Source organism: Protopterus annectens, chromosome 3.part0 (genome assembly GCF_019279795.1).
Source record: "Protopterus annectens isolate FY-2018-M chromosome 3.part0, PAN1.0, whole genome shotgun sequence".
Lineage (NCBI taxonomy): Eukaryota > Metazoa > Chordata > Ceratodontiformes > Protopteridae > Protopterus > Protopterus annectens.
The window spans coordinates 1,963,549,251-1,963,558,370 of NC_056731.1; the positions used below are offsets into that span (position 1 = coordinate 1,963,549,251).

At 38.0% G+C, this 9,120-nt stretch overlaps 1 long non-coding RNA gene across 1 annotated transcript; it reads right to left on the bottom strand.

Annotated features, from left to right (window-relative positions):
- Positions 1-3,338: 3,338 nt before the first annotated feature.
- Positions 3,339-7,285, bottom strand: LOC122797220. Its single transcript, XR_006364037.1, has 2 exons — positions 6,964-7,285; positions 3,339-3,465 (listed from the first exon to the last, which is right to left on the bottom strand). It is a non-coding gene; the product is annotated as an uncharacterized LOC122797220 (long non-coding RNA).
- Positions 7,286-9,120: the final 1,835 nt, after the last annotated feature.

Sequence of the window (9,120 nt, forward strand, 5' to 3'; positions counted from 1 at the left end):
TTTGAGAATTTTGACACTGGATAATAGCCTTCGGTCACTACATCTGACTTCAGTATTGCAGGAGCTGTGCCACAAGGCCCTACTCTGACAAGTTTACTGAGAATTTTGTCACTGCATAACAGCCTGCTGTCATTACATCTAACATTGATACTATAGGAGTTCTGCCACAAGGCCCAACTGCAACAAGTTACTGAGAAATTTGTCACTATATAATAACCTGCTTTCAAATCATCTGTCCTCGATACTGCTGAAGGTCTGCCATTAGGCCTACTGTAACAGGTTTACTGAGAATTTTATCACAGTATAATAGACTGCGTTCACAGCATCTGACCTAAATACTAAAGCAGCTCTGCCACAAGCCCCTTCTCCAAGTTTACCGAGAATTTTTTTCTCTATGTAATAGCCTGCAGTCATTATATCTGACCTTGATTCTGTAGTATCTCTGCCACAAGGCCTTACTCTGACATGTTTACTGAAAATTTTGTCCGTTTAATAACCTACAGTCACTACATCTGACCTTAATACTACAGGAGCTCTGCCACAGGGCCCTACTCTGAGAAGTTTTTTTTTTTAAACACACTTTTATTGAATTATCACTTGTGACATAGGCAATTTTACATTTATACAAAAGTACATTTATACAAAAGTAATCAAAGTGTATTAACAAATTAATATTAATAAACATACTTCACATATATTACTTTATATCATACAATCTATATCATATAACCTAAGCAACATTACATAAATTAGTCAAATCCTGCCCCTCTTTTTTTTTTAAACAAGAAACATCTTTATTAAACCATCACTTATGAAATTAGCAGTCACACACTTAGATAAATGAAAACAAAACCACACCAACACAATCCTAATTGCTGGCATTTTATATCACAAACCATACTGACAAACTTTCATTAGCAAACATTATACATCACTTATAATCTACCCAAGCATTTTCAGTCGAATATTACATAGCTGATTTAAGTTCTGCCTTCTTTCAAACCTCATTCCTCACCTGTATGTATTGTTCCCACAATTCTAATTTTTTCCTATGTACTGCTTTTACAGATTTAATGAATTTTTATCATAATACAATGTAAGCTCATTTTTCAGGAAGAACCTTGCTGTCTATTAACTTTAATCAGTCAAATACATACCTGTTGTGTGATCAAAACTTTCTATGAAATAATGCATGCACTCTAAGGACATCTTACTAAGTTGGTCACTGTTCCCTTTTTCTTTCCTTGTAGACTATACTGCATATGCCAGTTAATTAGCCGCAGAAAATGACCGAAAACCTGTTTTACTCTATATCTTGTTTTTTTTTTTTTACTGGCTATAAACCGATTGCCGTCAGTTATAAATTGACCTGAGATTGAAAGTATCTGTGAAATAATACGTGCACTCTAAGGACCTCTTACTAGGTTGGCCACTTTCCCCTTTTTCTTGATCAGCATACTATACTGCATATGCCAGTTATTTAGCCTTAGGTAATTGCCAAAAACCTGTTTTACTAAGTATCTTTGTTAATTTCTTTGTACTGGCTATAAACTGACTGCTTTCAGTTACAATTTGACCTCAGAGTGGGAAGCCTGCTATGCATATTTATAAAAGAGCATGCAACGTTTCCAAGTTTAACCCAGAAATTTTCATCACTTCACTATCATCTATTAACTGAAACTTCCTAAAAATCCTCCCCTTAGACAATGCTGTAAATTAATTCAATACAGCTTTTTTTAAAATATTCTAAATAGCCTTGCACCTCCTACAAGGAAGAGACTAAAAGCAAATACAACTTGGCTATCCAAAAACAGTAGCATGCTAAAGCAGGCTAGAGAAAAACCATGGGAAGACTGGCAATAATATAAAACACCTCAATATCTAGAAAACTTCACAATGTTTCACAATCATACTAAAAAGCAAATAAATAAAGACAGAATCTATACTATAATACTTTTCAAAATAATACTAAACACAACCCAAAAAACTTGTGGACATCCACTAAATATATGTTACATCCCAGCCAAAAATTCAATGTAAACCCCTCTGCCAACAACTCACCACTTGAAACTGCAGTACAGTTCATCTCTTATTATTTTATATACAGGATAGCATCTCTAACCAAGGATTCCTTAGCATCTAATCCCAACCCTGCCCAACAGCCACATATCACCACATGCACTTTCAACTTCAAACCTGTGTCCACATCCATTAAAAAAACTACAATTAAACAAATTTAAACCATGCTCTTCTTCATCTGATGACCTTCATCGGTTGAGTACCTAAAAACAGCAGCCAATAGCATTGCCTATCTTTTCTCAATCCTTATAAATAGGTCAGTCCAGGAATCCCACATTCCCTATCTGGAAAAAATCACACATTATCCTTTTGCACAAAGGAGAAATTTCAACAGACATTAAAACTTTAGACCTATAGCAATCTTATCTCCCTTCACCAAAATACTTGAAAAAATTTTATTCAAAAACAATCTCCTGCAAGAAGAACTCCTACCCCCTACACAACATGGCTTCCACTCCTTCCTATAGTACTTGCACTGTGCTTCTAACACTGTCAATAAAGCTAGAGATAATGGCAAACTCTTATTTCTAAACTTGTCTAAAGCCTTTGATACAGTTTGTCACAGCAAACTTCTACTTCAACTGTTCTCACTAGGTCTCTGTCAGACTACCTTTCTGTCATTCAAATGCTACCTGTCTAATAGGTATCATTCAGTAGTAAAATGGCACTCTACACTCTCTCCTTACCTCTCAGTCACCACTGGTGTACCACAAGGCTCTATCCTTGGTCTCCTACTCTTTAACATTTTCAACAAAACCCTTTATACACCCACACAACAGGCCACCCTAACACAATACACATGATTCCACTGTCATTTGCACATCTGACAACATGGTACACCTCCAAAAAAATTACTCATGAAGCTTTAACAGCCACTGAAACATGGCTTCATAACTCACAACTCATACTCAACCTGAAAAAAGACCAAACTACTACTATTTCCCCAAATTCCTCTCTCACAAAAAACACATTTTTATGTCCTCTCTCTTGATAACACAACCATTGAAGTCATTTATTATAGCAAATTATTAGGGATGATAGTAAATGATAAGCTTACATTCAACCTACATACACAAAATTGCATAAGAAAAACTCATAAAAAAATAGGGATGCTTGGAGATTCAAGATGGCCACCAGATGAGAAGCATATACTTCTGCCTGCTCCAAAACTAGATATCAATTTAATCAAATCACTGTTGCTACCATATAAATAGACCAGGGAAAAATTCCAAATATCATAAAAAGACTCCAAACTCTACTTATCTGTACTTTTTTTTTCTTTCCAAAGAACAACGAACGGCTCTGATCCAATAACTTTCAAATACTGTAGCACAGTGGTGAATCTGGATACATGTGCTTGGGCCTGCCAGACTGGGAATAAGATACCTAAACAAATAAATACAAAAACAAAACCAATCAAAATGGAACAAATGGAATATCAAACTACTAAGACCAGACTTTCTCTCATCAGTTCTCCGGAAAAGGAATCATCTTCCAAAAGATAAAAAACAAACGAACAAATTACACCCTGAAGCTAACAAACAAACAAAAGTCAAAACTGACCAACCATTCACAATGGAAGACTTCAAGGAGGCCTTTCTTCCCCTTCAAACAGAAATACAAGCTTTTTCTACAAAGCTAACATCTTTTGGAAATAGTCTAGACCACATGATGGCAAGGATGGAGCAAAATGAAGCTAAAACATCAAACAACGAAATGAAAATACAAAAATTACAACACGCGGCTGCAGAGAGAGACACCATCATTGCAGAAATGAATCAGAAAATCACTGATCTGGAAGCAAGAGCAAGACAAAATATATTGATTAGAGGCATTCCTGAGAAATACGAACAATCACAGCTCCCTGGAGTTGCAAAAGAAATCACTGACTTAATAAAAGACAATAAAGACCTGTCTAAAATGATAATCGAGAGAATACACAGGGCGTTAAGAAAAGCTCAAACTTCTGAAACTCCTAGACAAGTCTAGGTCAGGCTATTAAACTCCGACCATGCACAATCTATAATTCTTAATGCAAAAAAAAAAAATCTATTTCCTGGAATAGCTACAAAATCTCAATAGCACAAGACTTACCTCTCCAAATAAAACAGTCAAGACAAGCTCTATCCCCTTTCTTTAGGTATCGGATAAACAAAAACATTAAATTCTAAATGAAATACCCGGCGACTCTTTGCTTTCAACATAAAACAGTTATATAACAGTGTAGTGCCTCGCAGGATGCGCAGTAGCAAACACCACCCCTGACCGCCCATAACTGCTCTGACTGTCACGAAACATATTAAATACAGGATATGTAGTGATAGTAAAGACACTAACACAGTTTATTCTAAATCATAAACAAAGCGTTTCAGCATACGAAGTCAAACGATAATTAGTGGTGCAACCCTCTTACTTAAGAAAATACAAGCTAACTTGTATCTCAAAAGTATTAATATTTTAAAAGCTTCCTAGATTATTTCCGGACACCTAGACGTAGACCACCCAATTTATTGCAGACTAAATGCGTAAATATAACAGTGTTAGATAACCGGGTCTGTCACACTCAGTTTTTAACAGATATCCATGGTAAACAGAAATTAATCATAATAATTCATTGCATTATCTTTTTATAAGTAAAACCAGCATAGTTTAAACATCGTATGACCTTTCTAATTCAACTCGCTAATAAGCGGTTAGTATCTCTTCCACATTATGAGGGACAGTGTATATCAGATCTCTTGAGAGCTGCCGTACTGCACCCCCCCCACCAACACGCACAAAGAGTAGGTAACGCTTCACACATACTGTTTAACACCTAACATGCACAGTGTCAATGAACAATTGTAGCATATTACTGTAACAATCGCACCTTACAGGCCATCTATTCAAGCACCTGATAATGCTCAGCTATTTTAAAAGTGATAATTTCACACATTCTGGCAACCTATTCACGCACAATCGGCAATAATCTGCCCTTTTGTACACCTGTATGCATAAAATCCCTGAAATCTGTCTATGACAACCTTTGCCTTTACCTTGCAACTTTGTGACACTCAAGAAATGCACAGGATGGACGACGCATACCTTATCTGCATCACCTCCTCGCCCACATCCGTGGTTACATTCCTGCAGTCGGTCGGAATACTTGGGAAGGACAAACGCTGCCATCTCTGTGGGTCTCTGTCGTCTCTGGTTCGGCAGCGAGCTACGTTCTCCTGGAGATGCACAGCCAGGAACTGTAGAAGCAGAGCAGGAATGCCCTGTGGCACATTTTTTTAATAAGAGCAGACTGCCTCTGGATACCCTGATTAAAGTGATGTACTGGTGGTCAAGGAAACTGACAATCTGCAGGCTTGCAGACCACTTAACAGTATCCAAGACCACGCTGGTAGACTGGTATCAGTTTCTCCGCGATGTCTGCAGCTGGAGACTCCTGCAAGATCCCATGCTACTCGATGGCCCAGGTCTTGAAGTGCAGATAGATGAATGTCTCCTTGTGAAGGCGAAATTCAATCGTGGTCACGTGCTAAGCAAAATGGACCGTTGGATCTTTGGAATCTATGACTGCACTAGAAAGTGTGGGTACCTGACATTCGTTGAGAGAAGGGATGCAGGCACCTTACTTCCGATTATTAGCAAACATGTGTTTCCGTACGTATGCCCAGTAAGGGTTGAATATGTACCTACTTGTTTTCATAACATAATATGTGCGCTTGTTCGTTTAAAGATCTAACTCGGCTCACACACGTTAGTACAGTAAAGTGAAGGTTATCTAACAGTGGCTAGCCACTTGGATGCTGTCAATATTACTAGGCTATTTGCTATAGTACGGAAATCACATTCTTCTTCACGTGTCTTTTTATTACTTTATTATAAAGTTATAGTACGGAGCTGTAGTACGGAAATCACATTCTTGCTGCATGTTCCGTGTCAATTTACACAGTTACTTTTGTGCCCGATGTACTAACCTTAGAAATAAAGGCGATTGTCTGCTCCAACGCATGTTCCGTGTCAATTTACACTTGATAACTTCCCAAAAGAAAATGTCTTTTTATTTCTGTGTTGCATGATAACTTCCCAAAAGAAAATGTCTTCATCGCAGTACCGCCCGCGAGGCACTACACTGTTAGATGTGTGTCAATCATGTATGCCACGCCCCAAGACGCACAGTACCGCCCGCGAGGCACTACACTGTTAGATAACCCATAAAACAGTTAGCTATTCTGTTAAATCTGTTCAAGAAGCCAAATCATCATTTTTGAATGCGTTTAAAGAAGTACCCTCAAATATGGATTAAAGGTAACCCTCCTAAAATAACTCTTGTTTGTAAAAGACTGCCTGCTACACAAAACCACATTTCTACCTGTAAATAGTGAGACAAAGATCAGCCCAAGGAAAAACTGTACTTATCGTCTCAGAGTTCCATCCTTGGGCCTGTAATACATGCAACCATTAAACTTGCACCCTCTGACCCTTCAAACCACGTCCGGGTCATGATGCTGCGTTAACTTCCCAAAAGCACAGCTTCAAAGGAAACAAGTTAAACAACCTCAAAAATCTGCCAAAAAGATAGGGGGAATGGAGAAACATCTCCTCACCCCTCATGCACACATAACAACAAAACCAAAACAAAATATGTATAACTGTCACATACGAGAAATATTTCTACTCCATTTACAAATTTAAACGAGGTGACAAGCTTTATATGAAGAAGATCTATACCTATACCTTTACAAGATAAATTACACAAGAAAAAGCCCAACACGCAAGATTTCATTCCTGATGGAAGAGAGATGCGAGACTGGAGAGAAACAGGATGAAATAGTCTCAAACAATCCACCAAGCGTATTGGAGATCGAACGACGCAACACAAGTTGCACTCACCTGATGCCAGCTACTTAACATCGGAGACATTATCGTCTCAGTCCACAAAGCAAGTTAAGGATCTTCCAAAACAGAACACATGTCCGAAAGAGAATAAACTCTCTCTTTTTCTTTCTTTTTCTCTTTTCTTTCTCTCTTCTTTTCCCCTTTTTTCTTCTTCTTCTTCCTATCCTCAGTGTCTGCTACGATAGACTGTAATCGACCCAACCTTCAGAAAATTGAACTAAGCTCCACAGATTCCTGGAAAGCGAAAAACAACTCAGAATTTCAACCAACGTGTATGCGAAGAGACACAACCCAGTCTGCCTGGATGACCCAAATACGTAACGAAAGGTCAATGGGCGGAGCCTAGTCACAAATTTCTGCAGGGATAGCTGTATCTCGCACAAACACAGTATGATCGACGCTACTATTGAGATATCCATTGCTCATAAAGATAAGGAACTCTTCCCAAGCCCCCGATGTAATAGTTTAGCACTAACACAACCCAACCAACTTCAACTTCATGAATCTCGCAAATATAGCGCTTTTTAAGTTTTACACGAATGCTAAAGCTTTCTAGCCTCAAACACAAGAGGCTACACTGATCAATCAATTATTGCTATGTAACCACAGCATAAACGCAAAAGAGGCACTTCGCAACCCTTAAGATCAGTCAAGTTTTAGACAACCATTCAGACACTATATAACCAAATATCAAACGAAGAGAGAGAGAGGAGTTATTAGGGAAGGAATAATTCAAAATTGTTCATGTACATCTACAATTGGCAAACACAGAAGATTTACACATGAAAGTAAATTACCTATTGCCTATTGGGTACTATTATTTCTCCTTCTTTAATAGAAAGTCCCAGTGAACAAAAATCAACTCAATACTTGCATTATATCCCTGACACTTCTGCTCCATTGTATTACCGTAACACATGGCACAATTACTCATATCTCTGACTATCAATATCTCAGTGCAATAAAATTAAGGAGTAAAGGAAATGCACTATTTCTGCACTGAGTTTCATTTACTTCTTACAACAGATACCAAAGCCCTTAAGGGCTCCAACACCTCTTCCATGTTAATCTCTAGCAAATATCTTACACAGGAGCGGCCTTAGGTCAACTGCTGCCCTAGGCAAAAGGGCTCCATGGTGCCCCCCTGGCACCACCAGGTGCCCCCATCCTGGTCTACCTACACCAAATAAATACTGGAAAAGTGCCCCTGCTAGAGCGGCACCCTAGGCGGCCGCCTAGTTGGCCTATGCCTAAGGCCGGCTATGCTTACAACATAAAGTGTCCTGGTCTGATTAATTATTTACACAGCTAACAGATTCCAGGTCTCCTTTCATTACAATCCAAGCAAAATAACATATTAAAGACTGTTGTCTGTCTCTCTCCCCGTGCTTACTCGGGAGACGTTGTTGGAGAGAAGGGATCAAAATCTGTCAGAGAGCCAAACTCTGTTATAAATGGTTTAAAAGGGGGGGGAGAGGGGGAAGGAAGGAATAAAATCCACCCAAAATTTCAATTTCTAGTGTAATTGATAAATAGAGAATTTGGAGATAACTGGGAATAAAATAAAGTGATCTCTAGCATTGCACTAAACTAATACACTGCTTATATTATACCTAAAAGCATACACAACCTTACCTCCTACTACACTTCTAAACTATGAAGTTGAATAATTAAACAAGCCTCAAGACATAATTTTATGAAAAATCTTACACAGAATTCTAAACACACAAAAGCTGTCAGCCTATATCTGGCTTACAAGCACTAGTGGAATCTTAAACTTAAATAATTAAACAGTTTACTGAACTACAGTCTGAGTTGCAGAAGTACTGAAACTCCACCTAAATCTGAACTCTTACACTGAAGCAGATAATGAAAAGGCTTTTTGAGACACTGCGCAACCTAATGTCCACCATGGGGTGTATGACACTGACTGACAAATGGTAAGTCAATAAAAACTTCTTCCTAAGAAAAGGAGGTCTCACCGAATAAGCAAATGCACTAAAAGTATATTACATACAATATGGGTCAGTAATAATAATTATCTGTGTCTTCAAGAACTAAGATGTATAAATCTAGTTAAGTGAACCGAGTATCATGACCTGGTTATACACTAAATAGGCAATGATTTATCTTGTTGCACGTTACAATTTT